This window comes from Triticum urartu, chromosome 3A, assembly GCF_056163025.1.
Source record: "Triticum urartu cultivar PI428250 chromosome 3A, HENAU_Tu73, whole genome shotgun sequence".
NCBI classification, from domain to species: Eukaryota; Viridiplantae; Streptophyta; class Magnoliopsida; order Poales; family Poaceae; genus Triticum; species Triticum urartu.
The window spans coordinates 690,294,159-690,314,819 of NC_141875.1; the positions used below are offsets into that span (position 1 = coordinate 690,294,159).

At 45.2% G+C, this 20,661-nt stretch overlaps 1 pseudogene; it reads right to left on the minus strand.

The window, feature by feature from the left end:
• Positions 1-5,242: 5,242 nt before the first annotated feature.
• On the minus strand, positions 5,243-10,541 carry LOC125527802 (putative disease resistance RPP13-like protein 1; annotated as a pseudogene).
• Between the last annotated feature and the right edge of the window lie 10,120 nt (positions 10,542-20,661).

Here is a 20,661-nt window from a genome sequence, read left to right on the forward strand (position 1 = left end):
ACATTCAAGTTGTTTAACAATAAGCCACTAGGTTGCTCGACTTTGGCACCATGAACAAGGAAAACCAAAGGTTGCTGCCCAGTTTTGATCTCCTTTAATAAGCATGAGTGCTAAAAGTTGTCCCAAGAGTGTGCTTTTAGTGTGGAGTTACTTGTCAAGATCTAGAACCTCTCTCAATCACACGTATATATGTGGCTGCTCACCGGCCGTTGGCCAAGATAAGATCTCCCTGGCACTAAAATATGTAGATGTGTGGTTTGGTGGGGAAAATGGTGTAAGCAAACCTGAATTTCAGTTATTGCAAAGTTAATTAAGTATCCGAAACAAATACAATGAAGCCTTGTCATTCCAGTCACAGGGAGAGAGGGGGGGGGGGGGGGGGGGTGATATGTCAAAAGGGAAAAGAATGATCTGAGCGGCAGAAGGTGATCTCCAGAAAAAGTGATATCACCATTATCGGATATCGATACCCGGCAGCAGCTGATGATTGCACAAGGATACGAAGTATGCGCTAATTGACTCCTCACACTAAAAAAATCAGAGCCTCTTAAATTTTGATTGTCAGCACTCCTTTTTCTGTTTCTTTTGCCTCTTCATTGCGAGCACACTCTTTTTTCCTTTTTTTTCTCTTTTGGCTCTAGATTGCCAACACTCTTTTTTCCTATTTTTAATAAAAAATTCTTAAGTCTTACCGACTAGATGGATTGTGGGCAGTATGCAAACTCTACATAATAGGTTAAAAATGACACACAACCAGAAGAAGTGGCTTATACAAGGTGAGCGAATACACTGATGGAGTACGCAATATCACAATGTACGAATTGCAACAGTCTCAAAGAGGTAAACAATGAAAATATACAAAGGAAATGGCTTGCTGTCAATAGCTTTCGACTATATGGAGGGCTCTCTTTTCTACGGACTGCGGGAAGTAAATCAGTGTATGATGATTGCCATAGAATGAACGCTCACATTGGGATTTTATTGGAGAAGAATGTTGAACATGATACACAAATGGATGAAGGTCGATGGATACACCAACCAAGTATGCAAGATTGCACTGAAAAGTGTCAAGAGGGTAGCAATCGAAGGAAAGAAAGAGAATGACTGGCTTTCAAGAGCTTCTAACTAGACGGATACATATTTAACAAAGCTCGCCAAATATTTAGATTGCACAAACGGTGGTTCAGTTTTCATCGTGTATGGCTCTGGTGGGACAAAATAATAATCTAGACTAATCAAAGTGACACCCAACTTATTGCACTCAACTCTTGGGATTTTGATGAGGTGGCATTCAGGAAAATATGGAACTGGGGCTAGAATGTGACCAAATAAATTATGCGCATGATCCAAGGTAAGCTAGCATTTTAATAAAGCGATAAAATTGAATACCGTTAACTCTGCATTCTGGTCCTCAACTATTTCCTAACCTGCATTGGTACAACATAGTTTACGTTTTAGTATGAGGACTTCCGATGATCTAATAATTTGCATTTTGTACATGACACCCAGATCTGACTCCAGGAACTAGTATTAAATTTTATTTTTACGCCCAAATCAGATCGTTTGGTTTAAAATCAACAAGATAGGAACAAGCGATTACCTTAGGACAGACTGAAGCACAAAATTTTGTTTGTTTGGAATGGACCCTTTTTTATTTATTCTTTGTCAAGTATCTAGGTTATACAAGCACCCAAGGCCAATCACCCAGTGACAATGCAGCTCTGAGAATTTCTGGTTCAAGACAAATGGCAAAATTGACTGCAAATAAGCCAAAGGCCAATATTACTGACAGAAAGCATACAAAGAAAAATCATGAGCCAACCTTTGCAGAAAGCTTACCTTGAACAAAGCCTGAGAATAACTTGAGATCTGTTGAAGACTAGTTCATAACTTCCATTGCTTCGCGTGCAGTGAATAACACAGTTTTGAATTTATGAAGTGCTAGATAACCATGAACAAAGCCTGAGAATATATTATGCTAGGACCAATTAACAAATCAGAAAATGAATTTACTCCGTAACATATATTTCTTTGGCAGGAATTCCAAAGCAGAAAATGACTTCTGATTGAGAGCTTGCTGATAGAGAAGAAGAATTGCACTACTTTGTGTAAGAAAAACTCAAAACATATTTGTAAAATAACCTTGGGTGGTCATAATGCCGATAATCTGAAGTCTTGAGAAGTTGAGATACTCTTGCCTTGGACTGGGAACAACACACATTTTCTGACAATGTTTCCTGGACCGCGAAAGGGGATGCCAAAGTTAACAATGGTAATTCCTAAATATATATGTATCAAAACGGGAAAGGAAGAAATATGGAACTTGTAGCTCAAAATGGATCATAAATGGAAGGTTACTTACTAAGCGGTAAGGTGGAAAAAGACTAGCATCCACATCTGCTGGAAAAAGTATACCCAATACTGCATGGCATTTTCTGCAAAGTTAAAACGGCAAGATTTGAAAAGATAAATGAAAAATGAGATGTGAAATCTTAAAACCATGCAGTGTCATAGCATCTCAAAATTAATGTCAATTCAGGAATCTTGCAGTAACATGGGGAGCAATTGGAATGCGAACCTTCCCGTAACATGGGCAGCAATTGGAATGCGAGCCTGACAACTAGAGCTGTAGAGCACTGAGTCTTGAGAAGTCATGACGGAAGTGTAAATGCAAAGTAGATATATGTAGAAGGCCACGGGTACAAGCATACAAACCTGTAGAAAAATCATCCAGGAGGTGAAGAAAGAAACTCTGTAATTCCATTTTCCCAAATATTTCTTTGTGGACATACTTACCAGATTTATGTACCACGCAGGAGACCCTGTCGTGTGCAAAACTGTGCATGGATGGAGAGAGTCTTAGCTACAAGGCAAGAAGAATGTACAACAAACTCCCAAGAAGCCCTGTGCAGTAGATGGAATGACATGCAGTTAATAAGATTAAAAGGTTTATTTTATTTTTATTTTCGAAAAGGGGGGGCTTGTACGTACTTTGGATTAGTCTATATATACTTATCGAGAAATCTAACCACCAGTCGGCTGGTGGTTTGCAACAGGGACGTACGCAACAGCCGCTCGATACAATTTTTTTTCCAGTCTCCCGCGCAACAATCGCTTGATATGTTTTTTTTCAGTCTCGCACGTGAAAAAGAAAAGCAGGGCGCTAGCAAGAATCGAACCTCTAGAAACCTGTTGGTTGAGGCCATAGCACGCTACCAACTGAGCTAACTCTCCCTTCTTGTTTTCTATGCAGATTACATGTTTTTTATACCTTATTAAATGAGTGGAAAGGAAAAACAACTCGATCCGTTTCTCAGCCGACAAAACCGGAAACTTGTGTGTAAATAGCATGGTATTTGACGCATGCGGACCTAGTAAATTATGATGCAAAGACCGTGATAACTTATACGTAAATAGCATGATTATGCATTGTAGATCTGATAATTTACATACAAATACCATTGGTAATTTTGACCCGAAAAAATGTTAAATAATCTAGTACGGTAACTTGTATGTAAATAACATGATAATATAGACACAGCAAAGTTGATAACTCACGTACAAACAGTCTGATAACCATTTGACCCGAGAAAAAATATTGAAAAACAACCCCTGATAAATTCTGTGTAAATAGGATGATAGTATACACACAATAGAGCTGATAACCCACATAAGAACACCGTGGTAACTCCTTTAACCCTAGGATAAAAGTTGCTGGAAATAATACACCGGTAATTTCTGTGCAAATAACATGATAATATACACACAACATAGCTGATAACTTTGACTTTGAAATTTTCTATTTGGAAAACATTACTCCGATAATTGTTGTGTAAATGACATGATAATTTATGCGCTGCAGCCCTGATAATTTAGATACAAATATGACGGTAATATTTCAACGTGAGGGGTGCTTGAAACATACCCCAATAATTACTATGTAAATAGTATGATAATTTATGTACCGCTATCATGATAACTTATGTACAAACACCACGATAATGTTGACCTAGAAAAAAGTTTTTAAAAACATCTCTTGGTAACTTTTGTGTAAATATCATGATTTTTACAGACTGCAAAGTATAATAATTTTGTACAACATCCAGCCGTATCTTTGACCCAAGAAAAAATATTTAAAATATTCCCCGATAACTTATGTATAAAAAGCATGATAAGTTACGTACCAAATGGTTGATAACTTTTGTACCCTCGCAAAAAAAAACTTTTGTACCCTGGCATGCTTTTTACAACGAAGTTATCATGATATGTCAACAATTTTTACTACGTTAAAATTACCATGATGTTGTAAATATTAACAGAGCAGCCGGGCCATCTATATAGGATAAAAATATAAAAGGAAAGAAAGAAAAAATATTCGTTTCCAGGTCACGCTAAGTAGAAGTACAAATACTATCTAACCTTAATATAATCACTGGCTCAATCTAGACCGGGTGGTTGTGAACTATTGCAGACACTAGTCGACTGGTCGTTAGCACAGTCCTATACTTATATAGTACGATTAATGGGGTGCTCCCTATTAATTAACCTTCTGTATCGACCGCTGTGTTAGCTTCTCATTTTCGCAACCGGACATCCAACTCTTTCAGCGAGGTGGGGAGGCCATTCTTTGGCAGCGACCTCTGGCTCAATCTAGATCGGGTGGTTGTGAACTACTACAGACTACCAAGAGGTGGTGGGTTCGATTCCCCACTTCTGCCAATTCTTTTTATTGCGCTAGAAGAAAAAAGAAGATGCAGTGGATCGATTCTCACATCGAGAGTGGAATTGTCCGGATCTGTCGCTAACGACTAGTCGACTGGTCGTTAGCACAGTCCTATACTTATATAGTACGATTAATGGGATGCTCCCTATTAATTAACCTTCTGTATCAACCGCTGTGTTAGCTTCTCATTTTCGCAACCGGACATCCAACTCTTTCAGCGAGGTGGGGAGGCCATTCTTTGGCAGCGACCTCTGGCTCAATCTAGACCGGGTGGTTGTGAACTACTGCGGACTACCAAGAGGTGGTGGGTTCGATTCCCCACTTCTACCAATTCTTTTTATTGCGCTAGAAGAAAAAAGAAGATGCAGTGGATCGATTCCCACATCGAGAGTGGAATTGTCCGGATCTGTCGCTAACGACTAGTCGACTGGTCGTTAGCACAGTCCTATACTTATATAGTACGATTAATGGGATGCTCCCTATTAATTAACCTTCTGCATCGACCGCTGTGTTAGCTTCTCATTTTCGCAACCGGACATCCAACTCTTTCAGCGAGGTGGGGAGGCCATTCTTTGGCAGCGACCTCATGGCTGGACAGCTACGGATCTTTAATCTCTTGAGGTTGGTGAGCTTGTTTAGATCTGCTGGGAGGCACCGTAACTTGGTGCATGAATGGATCTTTAACTCTTGCAGCGAGGTGGGGAGGCCATTCTTGGGTAGCGACCTCATGGCTGGACAGTCACGGATCTCCAATGTCTCCAGGTTGGTGAGCTTGTGCAGCCCTGCTGGGAGGCACCGCAGCTTGGTGCAGCACTCAAATTGGAGCTCCTGGAGGGACGTGAGGAGAGAAAGAGCCTCCTCTTGCTCCTTGCTCAAGCACTCCACCTCTCCTTTGTCATCATAAAAGTATAATTTGGTGAGAGAGGAAGACAGGAGGTGGCAGATGGGTGCAGCAAGGACTCCAGTGATGTCGTTCGTCTTGAGTTGCTGCAGTTTGGATGCCTGTACCAGTGCGGGAGCGGGACCCTTAGTGCCAGCAAAGAATTTTGGGCTGCCACTGACACTTAATGCGGTTAGCTGACCTTGAGTAAGAAGAGGCAACAGGCGGTCGCACCTAAAATCATCCGCCAAACCCCAAATGTGTAAGCTCTCGAGAGAGGTGAGGTTCAAGAGGGGAGCCAGCGTGTCCATGCCCTCCATATGACCTCCAAGTTGAAGGCGCTGCAGGGAGGACGGGAAAGGGCAACAGTAAAAGAGATCCGAGGAGGCCTTGTAGCCAGACATGAACTTGGGGCAACCGTATATTTCTATTTCCTTGAGAGAGCCAATGGATTGCAGACCTCCTCCTCCTGTCCCGCGGCTCAGGACAAGCTCTGGACAACCGCCGATGGTCAACTCCTGGAGAGAGTAGGAGAGATGGGCCGGTAAGAGCAGCAGCCCGTCGTCACCTTCTTCTTCTTCTTCTTCTTCTTCTTCTTCTTCTTGTTGTTGTTGTTGTTGTTGTTGTTGTTGTTGTTGTTGTTGTTGTTGTTGTTGTTGATTTGCTGTTCCATATGTATCCTGCTGCAGTTTAACAGCTGAAGATGTTGCTGTTTGTTGCTGCACGCCCAACCCTGTTATCTTCTCACATCCAAATATAAACAAGCGTGAGAGCACAGGGAGATGAGTCAGTAGACGTGTCAGTTCCTTCCAGCCGCCACTCCAACCATTGGCTATCGCTAATCTGTTAACTGGAAGCTGCCACATAATGGTGTCACTTCTTGCTGACAGCTGGGGTGTAATGTTTGAATCTTCTATTTGGAGGGTCTTCAACGAGGTTAGCATTTGAAGGTGTTTCTCAGCCAGAGGTGGGAAATTTTCAATAATCAAGCGTTGTAGTTGGGTTAAATTATGGAACACCAAGACTGTCTCATCAAGGCTATGCAGAGCATCACTTCCTTTTATTCTCAAACAGCTTGATTCGTGTGAGTAATGTAAATACTTCAGACCTCTTCCTGCAAGTCGCAGTCTAACAGAGCACAAAATGGGACTATAAGGAATAGGAGGCAGAGACAAGAGTTTTGGGAAATCCTCAATTTCAATTGTTTCTAGCCTAGGAAACCAGGTCACATTCAAATCTCTTTCCGGTGGGCAGCAGATATAAGATGAAAACGGTAACTCAGTTAGTTCAGGGCGACCCTTCAGAACGAGTACTTCTATAAGTGAGAAGTACCAAGGGCAAACTTCATTTGCTGCCCATCTACTAAATCTTGGCAAGCCAATGAGTTCTAGCCTGTTCAAGTTACGAAAGCATGTGCCGCCTGTGATGCAACCCAAATACTCTTCTCCAGACTCACGATTCAGATATAGCTCTCCAAGGGGTGGAAGCTGTTCCCAAGCTAGACTGTCCAGGCGGAGAGCCTCCAGACCTTTGGTGGACAGATTTGTACCCAGCCATGTAGGGCAACTAGGGCCTCCATGACCATCAATGCATAGCTCATGAAGATTGCTATGGGGCCGTAGGTTCTCAAGCAAATGACCTTGTGCGTCAGGCAAATTATTAGATTTCCAACTGAGTGTTAATTTCTGCAAGCGGCTTTTGTTTAAAAGTTTTGCCTCACGTGCCTCATTTGCTAATGCATTCTCAAGATTATAAATGCCAAGTGATCCTCCTAGCTCTTCTAGTTTCCCCAGCTCCCTTAGTTCAAAGCCACTAGTTTCTCTTCGAACTTCAAAACTCTGTAGTTCTTGTAAGTTATGTAGTTTTCCCACATTACAAATATTCGAATGTAATTTACAGATATTCGAATCGTATTCGCAAGGTGGGACAAGGTAATGGCGCAATTTTACAAGGTTTGCAATATCCCCGGGCGAACTATGAGGACCCTGCCAGCCACTTATGTCTAGCACCCTTAACTGATAAAATCTTGATATACTCCTTGGTAAATGTTCTCGAGTGCCACGCTTTGACGCAACCCGTAGGTAGCGAAGATGGACAAGTTTTGAGATGTTGTACAATAGAGACTTCACAGGGTAGTACATTGTTGACAAATATACAACACGCAACGGTTTTGCATCTTTGAATAAATCACCAAATATACGAACAAAGCTTGCATCATATTTACCAAACAACATCAAAGTGCGCAGGTTCTCAAAATTCAATACATCCCCTATTTTACCCAAATCGCTCCTAAATTTTTCTTGAACAACTCCATTCTTACTATCGGCTGAATAACTAACACTAATGGACAAATGATAGACAGATGGTGCAATTTCTACATCTCTTGGGCTAGAAAAAGCTATATGTAGGCATTCTTGTGAGGAAACCTTCAATGCTAAATCATGTAGCAGATCATGCATAACATAGTGTGTACCTGAATCACCTCTTTCATTTTTTAAAAATCCATAATTAACCAAGTCATTCAAGTTGTTACGCCCTATATCTTCAGTTCTTTTGATTCTATTATCTGGGCATAGAATGCCAAGTCCTATCCAGAAGTGAATTAGCTCCTCACAGTCAAACTTGTAATCTTCTGGAAATAATGCACAAGAGGAAAAGCATTGTTGCAGGTGAAAAGGGAGGTAGTCATAGCTAAGCTTCAGCGCGGGCATGATATCATCATCACTGGTCTGTGATTCCCATTCTTTACTTTTAAGAACTTTTGTCCAATGATCTACAGTTAATCTTTTTTCTCAACAATCTACCCACGGTTTTTGCTGCAAGGGGAGAACCCTTCAATTTTTTCACAATCTCTTCCCCGATTTTTGTTAAGTCCATATCATGATCAATTTTATCACACACAGATGCTAGAAAAAGGTTCTAATATTCTCCGCACTCCAAACCTTCTAGTTCCAAGAGTTTATCTCCTCTCCTAGCCATTGTAGCTACTTCAAGGAATCGGGTTGTGACTAGAATTGTATCACCATTTCCTTGCTGTTTTTTTAAAGGGAACCAGGAATCTTTTCCACTCATCTTCATTACCATATTTCCATATATCATCCAAAACAAGTAAAAATCTTCTATTTTTCAGCCTTTTTTCAATTAAGTTCTGAAGTTGGTCCAAGTTTTCTACCTCATTATCCGCTCTATCGTTTTGTTCACCTTGTGCTTTAGGGATGGAGCGCACAATCTCTTTTGTCAACCTATACACACTAAAGTCGATAGATACACATACCCAACGTCTTATTTCGAAATGACCTTGCACTTCTTTGATGTTGTATATGTGTTGAGCGAGAGTTGTCTTTCCTATGCCCCCAGAACCAACAATAGGAATGACAGCGAGATCTCTATGAATGTGTTCACCCTTTGTAATATGCTCGACAATGGTGTTCTTCTGGGAGTCCCTCCCATACCATGTAGACTCTAAAGCTTGTGAGGTGGTTATGGGTCTACTTGTAGAGATAACACTACTAATGCCACGGTTAGAACCCAGTAACCGTAGCTCGGCAATGACAGAGCCCGACAATTCCAAGTCAAGAATGTTGGAGACCTTAGCACATAGGGGCTTGAGTTCATCTGCGATATATTTCATTCTTGTAGAGACATCTACCCTATCAAATTTCAACTTTGGTTCTCTAGGGGCATGCTTACTATCATCATCTTGATGAACAGGTAGAAAAGAAGAGCAGAGGAATTGTTTACCAAAGGCATGGGCGGTGGTACGAGCACGGGAGGCGAGGTGGCGCACACTCTTATAGGACACATCACAATCCTCGTGGGACTCCTCGTCGGACCCATGAGAAGTAGACTGGCACGAGGCACACAAGAGCTGCCTGGCGGCGGCACAGGCATAACACGGGGCGCATGAGAGCTTCCTGGTGGCGAAACATGCTGCATGGCGTGCGTCGCGGATGAGATTGCGGCCGCACCCGAGATCGTCGATGGTCTCAAAGGTGCCACCAAGCTCGTCCTAGATGTGGAAGTAGTCAAGCTCGTCTAGCACATCGTCGGCAAGGTACCCAAAGCCACGCAGCATCTGAAGCAGTTCCGACAACGCCGGGTTGTGGATCTCCCTTGTCCCGGCAGTTCGGTCATCCAACTTTTACTCTGGGTCATACCGAGACGGTGTTGCCAAGCCTCTGACCTCCTTCTGTGTAAAATCGGAATATCCGAGTTTGCATAGTCGATCGCACCGAGATTTGAAAACCCTAGTATTTAGTAAGATCGGTCTCACCGGAATTCTCATCTCGGTCCCACCGAGACTTCTAACGTTCATATATTTGAACAGGTCGGTCTCACCGATTTTCTAACTTCGGTCTGTCCGAGTTTGTTCTGATGTGTGTAACGGTTGGATTTCATGTGGAGGCTATTTATACCCTCCAACCCCTCTTCATTCGTGGAGAGAGCCCTCAGATAGAACCACCACTTCCACCACTCAAATCTGAGAAGAGAACCACCTACCCTTGTGTTGAGATCAATTTGCTCCACTCCCACCATATGAATCTTGATCTCTAGCCTTCCCAAGTTGCTTTCCACTCAAATCTTTCTTCCACCATAGTCAAATCAGTGAGGAGAGTTGAGTGTTGGGGAGATTATCATTTGAAGCACAAGAGCAAGGAGTTCATCATCAACAACAACATCTATTACCTTTTGGAGGGCGGTGCCTCCTAGACTGGTTAGGTGTCGCTTGGGAGCCTCCGTCAAGATGTGGAGTTGAACCAAGAAGTTTGTAAGGGCAAGGAGAGCGCCTACTTCATGAAGATCTACCCCGAGTAAGGCTAGCCCTCCGTGGGCGTAGGCCATGGTGTAATAGACAAGGTTGCTTCATCGTGGACCGTTCGTGGGTGAGCCCTTCATGGACTCTCGCTGCCATTACCCTTCGTGGGCTGAAGTCTCCATTAACGTGGATGTACGATAGCGCCACCTATCGGAACCACGGGAAAAATCAGCGTGTCTCCAAATTGCGTTTGCTCTTCCCCACCTCTCTTTACTACATGTGCAATATTTTACTTTCCGCTGCATATGCTCTAGAATTGCATGTGTAGGGTGTTGCTTGACTTGCTAGAATTGCAAAATCTGCCTAAAACTGAAATTGGGAAAAGGCTAGGTTATTATCTTGTCATCTAATCTAATCACCCCCCCCCCTCTAGACATACTTTTGATCGTACACCCATCTGCCTTGGCCCACGCAGGCGGCCCCGCGCGAGGAGATAAAATCAACCCGCAACCACCAGCGCCGACTGGGCTTTGCCCGACCGCACCCGCTGGCGGCAGCGATGGAGGAGAGAGAGGAGGTGGGGGATCCCCGGGGTGGCAGCTGGTTTACCTCCTGTGACGCCCGCGCGATTTGTTTTTCATGGACACGACATTTCGTCCATCCTCTCTCTCTCACTAGTAGAAAACAGGGCTTTGGTCCAAACTCGATCTACACATTAGTCCCGGTTGCATTGCGAACCGGGACTAATGTGAGCATTAGTCCTAGTTTGAGCGGCTAGGGCGCCGGTCGGGCATCGGTCCCGGTTCAAATGGGACCTTTAGTCCCGGTTGGAGACACCAACTGGGACTAGAGGGACCGGTACCCTTTTGTCCTGGTTCGTGTCTCCAACCGAGACTACAGATTAGACCTTTAGTCCCGGTTGGAGACATCAACCGGGACTAAAGGGGTTGAGGCTTTAGTATATCAAAATGTTCAGCATGAGAAGTCGGTCTCGATTTCAACAGCCGTAGGCCGTATTGCATTAGAATCCTCAAATTCCGAAAGGAAAAAAAGTTATACTCAATTTAAGTTTTTTCGAATTTTTGCTCAAGTAGTGGTCAAACAGTGGTCAAACTTCTGATAATAATAAGATTGTCATATTTGGATTCCTCACATTTTTCTGATAATAATGGATATATTATTTGATGAATTGCGATTTACAAATTTAAACATATTAATTATGCCATATTAAATGAATAAATGGCAGAAAACTGAATAAAATAATATTATTACTTATTTTATTTTCATTGAAATTCAACATTATTATTACTTATTTTGTTTATAATTGTTTGGAATTCAAAAAATTAAATCATGTGACTCGGTGCTCTAAGGGTTAATAGGATTGATAGCTTACTACTGTCAGGAAAACAACAAGTGCAGACTTGAAAAGTAGGGCGATAGAACTAGGAAGTTAAGCGTGCTCAGACTAGGATAGTGAGAGGATGGGTGACCGGCCGAGAAGTTAGACGATTTAAAATGAGTGCTCCACGTTGGAGCGGTGAGGAGGGGTGATTAGAAATTGAATTGTCAAATAATTTGAAAATTTGAAAATTAGAATAAAACTTAAAAACAAATCAAAAAATAAAAAAAATCAATAAATTAGATTTAGTCCTGGTTGGTGTTACCAACCGGAACTAAAAGGTCCTGGTTCAGACAACGGCCACGTGGATGCCTTTAGTCCCGGTTCGTAATTGAACCGGGACTAAAAGTAAGGACCTTTAGTCCCAGATGCTTAGTCCACGAGCCCCTCTGAAACCGGGACTGAAGCCCTATTTTCTCTCTAGGAGAGGTGGGCATATGGAGAAGTTGGATTTAGACGAGTAAGAGGAGAATGCAGCACGGCAAGAGCGACATGTTGAGTCAAAGGCAAGAAGGTAAGGGAAGGAGCAGAAAAGAGTAACAGTAGAGTGCAACAGCGAGGTCCTCCCAGCCTTGGAGCTGGGACGAGATGGGGTGTTGGATGTATGCACGTACGAGCTAGCAAGCATTCAATCTTAATTAATAAATAGTGCCTAAACGGCGTAAGGCTGGTCATAGTGGGGAGTAACTTAGACTAGTGTCATATGCATGACACTAGTCTAAGTTACTACTCCCATAGTGTAAAGTATCTTAGTAGTAGTGTCATAATTTGTTTCATTTATTGCCTTATATACTCATTTTGCCTCCGGAAGCGCTATGTTACAGTAACATATTATGTTACTTCAAGTATCTCTCTCTTCATTAAATACTTGCCACATAAGCAAAATTGTCTTGGGATGTGTTAAGTTACTATCTAAGGGGGTGTTTGTTTCCAGGGAGTTTTTGTGTAGGGACTAGAAAAAGTCCCTCTTAGAGACTTTTTTACCAAAGGAAGGGACTTTTTAGGGACTAAACTAGGTATTTGGGACTAAATAAAGAAGACTCTCAAGGAGAGTCTTTTTGGGACTTTTTGAGACTTTTCCAACAATGCCCCTCCATACACCCATTGGCCCGCCATCCCATGATGTTGTTTGATTGTTATTTTTCTATATATTAAGGGCAACATGGTTATTTAATAGCCTCTAGGAAGGGACTAGGGACTTTTTAGTCTATGAAAACAAACAAAGATGAATTTTTTAGGGACTAGGGACTTTTTAGTTAGGACTAAAAAAAGTCCTAAAACAAAGAACCAAACACCACCTAAGTTACCCCACTATGGCTAGCCTAAACCAGCGACGGAAACTGGACAGAAGATTTTGCGGTGCGGACAACTTGCACCTTTTCACGACTGCTGACTGTCGTGGATGTCGTGGCGTCGCCGGGTATCGCGTATACGCGGGTGTAGTCGAGGAAGCCAAGTACAACGGATCATCGCTGGCGACGCTCGGGAGTCAGGGCCGTTGGCTTTGGAGGCTTGATCAAAGTTGATGGTGATGGCACGATTGGTGTCGAGGGCTTGGCCGCGTGGGCGCGTGGCGCCGCTACACCAGGATGCCTGGGCCATGCCTGCCAAGCGATTGCATCGGCCGGCTGCTCCAGTGCCCGCCTATGCATGCGCCTGCTCGTGGACCGACAGTGGCTTGCTCCTCTGATCACGGTCGCACCGCGTGGTGCGTGTGCTTCGCCGCCACATGAGCGTCTCCTTAACCATGAGTACGTGTCCACCACAAGCACCGCGAGCTGCCGTCATTGATGCCACTGAATCGGCAGCCGGATCCAACGAGAGTTGATGGAGTACTCAATAGCGCTGCGAATATTCACTGAGTTTCACCGGATTTTGTGGGTCGAGGGATTTATTTGGTGGCTAAAGAAAATTTTGATCTAATAGGAATTTTAAAATTTTGATCGAATAGGAATTTTAAAATTTGGATCTAAACTAATCTAAAGAACTGACAAATCTTTTGATAGATCGGGTGCCGTGCCTCCGGGAAGAGGAGATTAATCTCGCCGGAGGCGACGCGCTGCGGAAGTGATAGAGAAATCTAGGATCGGCGTCGTGAGACTAACCGCGCTGGTACCATGTGAAAAATATGAGATGACTGAGTATTCGATGTTGCATTGATCTGACCCTCGTGAGGGATTATATAGAGTACATGAGAGAGGGATAGGCTTGAAGTACAAGGCAAGGTTGTGTAAACCTATTTTATCTCCAATACACATTTATTTATAACCCTCAAATATTATATCTCTAACAAGTACAGACGCAAACGATGATTCACTCACGCCTAAGAATGCTCATACACTAATGGAAGTATTTTCTTCATGCATCAATTACTTTAATTTGAAGGGGGGGGGGGGGGGGGGCCTTTAGATTCGTTGTCATCTATGGTAAACCCAGACTGAACTCTGTAAGAAAACTTGGGATGCGCTTAGATATTTGAAAGCTCAAGATAGTCTTTCATTAGTCGATCTGTGCGGATACTTTCAATGAGGCCTTGTGTCAGTCAGAGCAGTTGGAGGGAAATGAAAGGAACATCAATCAAATGGAAAAGTTTAAGGACTGCCTGGACATGTGTGCACTGCCGGAGATGGGCTTCTCGGGGTATCAACTTGCTTGGGACAACAAGCGTGATCCACAGGAAAACATACATGTCGGTGTCAAAACCAGCGGATCTCGGGTAAGGGGTCCCGAAATGTGTCTCTAGGCCGGATAGTAACAGGAGGCAGGGGACATGATGTTTTAACCAGGTTCGGGCCCTCTTGATGGAGGTAAAACCCTACGTCCTGCTTGATTGATATTGATGATATGGGTAGTATAAGAGTAGATCTACCATGAGATTAGAGAGACTAAACCCTAGAAGCTAGCCTATGGTATGATTGTATATTGTGGTTGTTGTCCTACGGACTAAAACCCTTCGGTTTATATAGACAGCGGAGAGGATTAGGGTTACACAAGGTCGGTTACAAAGGAGGAGATATCCATATCCGTATTGCCTAGCTTGCCTTCCACGCCAAGTAGAGTCCCATCCGGACACGAGACGAAGTATTCAATCTTGTATCTTCATAGTCTAACAGTCCGGTCAATGGAGATAGTCCGGCTGTCCAGAGACCCCCTAATCCAGGACTCCCTCAGTAGCCCCTGAACCAGACTTCAATGACGATGAGTCCGGTGCGCAGTATTGTCTTCGGCATTGCAAGGCGGGTTCCTTCTCCGAATACATCACAGAAGAATTTGAATACGAGGATAGTGTCCGACCCTGCAAAATAAGTTCCATATTTCACCGTAGAGAGAATAATATTTTCGCAGATCTAATTTGCTAGCTTGTTTTGGCAGCATGACGTTACGTCATGGCCCGGTGATTATTCAAACCGTTTCTTTTAACCAGCTCCACACATAACGCGAGGCGGTTTCTTGACATGTCTTGTCGAAGCGGAGATCGTGTTCCCCCAATTACATGATTCTCATTAATGCGGGCGTGGGTAACCCAGCCGTCTCTAGGACTCCTAAATTATAGGCAAGTCCTAAACGGCCACGGAGAGGACGCTTGATATTCACCCTCTTTATAAAGGGACAAGGTTTTCGCTTTTTCCCTCTCGTGCTCAATCGAACCTTTCCCCCGCCTCGAGTTCTAACACCCAAAGCCGAGGTTAGGTGCTCCGGATCTTCAATCATGTCTGGATCCAGCCTTCAAGGCCGATGGATGCCCTCCTCCGTTACGGAAGAGGACATTAAGAAGTTGAGGGAGGCCAGATACCTGACCGCCGAGGTTTCGCATCTGCTGCCTGCTCGAGGGCAGATTGTCCCTACTCTCGAACCCAACGAGAACATCGTGTTCGTCTCCCACTTCCTCCGAGGTCTAGGCCTCACTCTGGATCCCTTCGTCAGGGGTTTGATGTTCTATTACAGGCTAGATTTCCACGATCTAGCTCCGGACTCCTTTCTCCACATCTCGACATTTATTGTCGTGTGTGAGTCCTTCCTCCGCGTTACCCCTCACTTCGGCCTGTGGCTCAAGACCTTTGAAGTAAAGCTGAAGATGATCGAGGGGCAACATGCAGCGTGTGGAGGTGCATCAAGATGGCAGGAGCTCCATGGCCGAAAGGTTCCTTTTCAGAGGTGTCCGAATTATGGCAACAGGAGTGGTTTTACATCACGGCTCCCAGAAGTGCCAAGTGGGCGGCTGCCCCGCTTTCCACTCGCCCCCCCCCCACCACCATCACAACTGATGTCATGAATTAGCAGAGGTCTGAGCTGGGGTCCAGCCAAGGACGTGCCTATACTGCAAAGCCGCATCCGAGATCTCTTCGAGGGAGATTTTAATTTGGTTGTGGTAATACAAGTTATGCTGGTTCGTCAAGTCCAGCCTTGCAAACGCCGACCCCTTCGCTTGTGGGAGTTCAACCCAGAGGGACCGCGTGCCATTCAAAGTTTCCTCGGCCTGACGCACGAGGAGATGTACAAGTCATTCTTCGGACCTCAAGTAGAGTGTCCGGATATTACCGAGGACGTGGGCCTGAGCAGTAACCGCGCCGCCGAATAAGTAAGAAATCCTCTGGCCCAACACACTGTCTTTTATTCGTCATGAAGTTATTTATGAGAGTTCGCTTTTTGACCAGGACTGGCTAACAAAGGCGAAGATGATTCGATGTTTGGCCCCCCTCCCTGAGGGTTTGGAAAATCCGGTATTGGAAAAGATGCTCACGGTCGCACCTTGCCGGGAGCCCTCGAAGGAAGATACGGGGGGGGGGGGGGGGAGGGGGATAATACGGGCGGACGCGGCCCACATCGCTGCCTGTTCCAACCGAGGGAATGAGCGTCTCCATGAAGGAGGATAACCGGGGGAGGAAAAGGACTGCTTCCGAGGATTCGGAAGCCAAAGCCTCCAAATGGGAGAAGAAGTCTCCCACAGAGGGTCTTGCCTCGGGGGTGCTTTTGCCGCACAAAGTCCGCGGGGGGGATCAGCCCTCCAACGAGTCATAAGTGATCCAAAATACTTTAATAGTAAAGGTATGCTATCTTTTTCCTGAGAAAATAACCACCGCATATATCTTGCAATTCGGGCCTTAGCCCCTCTCAGCTGAGCTCGTCTTCGGGGGATCTTCTTCCAGAGATGATGAAGAGTGAAACGCCTCCCCCGGACTCCTCCGCTCAAGAAGCGGGCGACCCCAAAGTGTCGTCACGGAGGGCCTCTCCGGATCCGGTGAGGCCAAAAGATAATCCCATAGACCCCAGAAGTCCCCAGCGTCCGGCTCCCGAAGAGAGCAGACAAAAGAGTCCGGCACCGTCTGGTATGCGGTCGGACGTTCTGAGGGAGTTAGTGGGGCGAGCGGCCATCTCAGAAGAACACCATACGCTGATGGGTACGGTGATGGAGAGAATTTCGTCCGCCGAAAGCGGATTACATGAAGCCTTTATGAGTCTACTGACATGCTTTGAGGTACGTGAGATAATATGTGATAGTACTGCACATGTTAGGTGTGCCCTGTGTAGATAGTAGCCCCTGAGACTCTGGTTGTCGTCGAGAACGACAGCGAACAGAGGATCATATTTCCAGGCAATAACCAGACTGCCCCTATGTGTAGGTGGTGGAAGCTCCGGTGGCTAGCCGGACTTGTGAGTTTGCCAAATTAAAACGACAACTAGATGCGGCAGACGCCGACATCGAGCTTGTTAACAAGAGGCTTGATGAGGCACAGGGTAAGTATTATTATCTGGTGAACGCCATATAGTAAGAGCAGCACGATGCCAGTATCTTTAATATGTTGTGACTGCAGATGGAGCTGCCACCATGGAAACCTTGCGGGCAGAACTTGCCCGAGCCAAGGAGCAAGCGAGGATTAGTAATGCGGCTGCTTTGAAGGCGGCCGAAGAGTTGAAAGCCGAGAAGGCCGCACCTTGCGAGAGCCAAGAGAAGATGGCCAAGATGGCCGTAGAATTAAAAGACACTGCCGACCGTTGTCGGGTCCTTGAAAAAGAAAACCGAGCGAAGGCAACGGACCTTGAGAAGGCCACGATGGCGGACAAAGACACCCGTTCTGCTATGAGAGCGAAGAAGGAGGAGCTGCGGGAAGCCGGGGATATTGCGGCTTGGAAACCCATCATGTTACGGAGGAAGTTCGGAGATCCACGGTATGCCCCTCTAGAACGGCTATGGAGTTCGGTAGATGCGTATATGGATTTGGCGGCGACTGCTGCCGATGCGGCCAAGTACTTCCAAGGTCAGACAGATCGTGAAGTGGACAAGCTGTTCTGGTCGCAATTCAACGTTCCAGAGCATCCGCTTTCATTGACTGACCAGCTAGCCGAATGGCCCGAACTGAATAGATTGTCCGGATTCGCCATGAGGTCTGTTGTGGATCGGCTATGGCCGGAAAAGCCAAAGCCGAACAGCTATTTCAGCTTAGTGCAGCAGTTCCTTGGTGCAGTGCCGCGCATTAATGTGATGAAGAGGTCGGCGTGCATAGAAGGCTCGCAGATGGCCCTTGCCCATGTTAAAGCATACTGAGCGGAGATGGATGCTACCACTGTTGCGGCGCAGGGTTCGGCCATACGCCGAGTGGCTGCCGAGCACTATTTCGAGGAGGTTCTCGAGGGTGCTCGTTTGATAGAGGCCCAGTGCTCAAAGAATATTATGTTCGAGTGATATGTATTCTCATTGTAAACACAATGCTTTTATGAAGTTTTATAAGGCTATGTTTATACTTTTGCCTGGAAGTAGTATGATGCCTCTTATGCGGCCGTTTATGTATACATGTGTATAACCTGAAAGATTGCAGCCGTCGGCTTCAACCCCACGCATATGATGCGGAGGTGCTCGCGAAAAACGCGTGTTCACACTTAACCCAATGTCTTGGTCCTATTAAGGAGGTGATAGCGTAGCGAACGAGGCAACCGGACTATAATGCTTTAACACTTTCACTTAGCCATAGGAGTTTGACAGTGGGGCTACTAGATAGCCCCTGGTGGCTCCACACTCTCCCAATCGCAGGGTGCGTACATGCCTGGCCGGAAAACGGCCCTTTGTTAAGGCGGAGGAATTCTAACATTCCGACAGGTCAACGAGTGGTTGACCAGTCTCACGCTATATCATGACAGTCAGTTTTCGACTTTCTCTACTGAGGTGCTTGTCCGGATGAACCAGGGCACAATCGCAGTAGTTCTCCTGGTGCTACCTTAGCCGATAAAGCGGAACGTAAGACACCAAAACACAGGAGCCGGGCAAACCCAACATTTGACCAAAGACAATGATTCGGAGCTGCTGCATATAAGGCCAAACTCGCGACGCCGAACACTCCCTAAGGTATTCGGTCTTTATGGTATAAACCGGGCCTAAATAGTGCCCTTTGTAAGAAGCCCCTTGTGTCCAGGTACGTGCATTATTCTGACGTGGCCACATGCCAAGACGTCAGCATCCTTCTCAACTGTGCTGAGAATTCGGTGAATGTGTATCAACAAGAGACAGTAAAAAAGGTTTACGCAGGGTCTTAATCTAAAAAAAATCCTTGGAGCGGGTCCCTGCTGCACGTCTGCTCCTGTGTCTCCGTTGTGCCGTATCCTGGACGGGTGTAGCACGATGATCATCTGTAAAAGAGAGGAAGTTAGGTGAAAAAGTTGTCGTGCAAAAAGATAGTTTTTAAAGAAACCATGTATAATTCAAGATGAGTAAAATTTGCCACTTGTCTGCGCGCGTTGAGCCCCTTGTATTTGTAATAGGGGTGTGACCATTGATCCGGTATGAATTACATATAGCTGCGCCGGACTTGTCTAACCGTGTCCGAGGTCTTAACGACCTGTTAAATGCTTTAGTTGGTCAGGCCGTTTTTAGTGTGCGGCTGCCAAGGCAGCCGCACTCTCTTCGGCGCGCAAAGATCGCTTAATACTTCCCTTCACTGTAATGATGCCACGTGGGCCGAGCATCTTGAGTGTGAGGGAAGCGTAGTGCGGTATTGCATTAAAGCGAACGAAAGCTTCGCGTCCGAATAGTGCTTGATAGCCACTTTAGAACGGAGCGATGTGAAAGGTTAAATGTTCGCTGCGAAAGTTATCGGGGAAGCCGAATATAACCTTTAGTAGCAGGGAGCTCGTGCAATGAGCCCCTGGGCCTGGCGTTACTCCTTTAAAGGTAGTATTGATTTGGCAAATTTTTGTTGGGTCTATCCTCATTTCGCGGATTGTATCCTGGTATATCAGGTTTAGACTGCTGCCACCGTCCATCAGGACTCGTGTGAAGTGGTATCCGTCAATTATTGGGTCTAATACCAGGGCAGCCCATCCTACACGCCGGATACTTGCTGAGTAATCACGATGGTCGAAAGTGATCGGTTGAGACGACCAGTGGCAGGACTCTGCGGTGATAGGCCCTTGGGCATATTTTTCTGGGAGTGCCGTTTTGTTTCTTACCTTGATCACGTGTAACACGTTTACTGTTTTGACTTCTGGTGGAAATTTCTTTTGTTCCCCAGTGTCTTTCTTGAGAGGCTCATCCTCGTCTTTGCTTGGTGTATCCTCCCCCTTGTGTACGGTGTTGAGATTGCCTGACTGCTTGAAGACCCAACATTCTCTGTATGTATGATTAGCGGGTTTACCAGGGGTGCTATGGATCTGAAATATTTGGTCCAGAATTTTGTTTAGGCTGGACCATTCGTCTCTGGCGCCTGTAGAGGGAGGCTTTTGCTGACCTGGCCGAGAGCTTTTGAATTCGGTATTTACTGTCGTGCTCTTCGTGTTGTCTTTTTATTCCGGTATTTGTTATTGCTATTGCGCCGTGATTTTCCATTTCCATCTCTAACTTTGGACGTACTGGGGTCGCTACTGTTGCATCTGGCTAGCCAGCTATCCTCGCCCGCGCAAAAGCGGGTCATGAG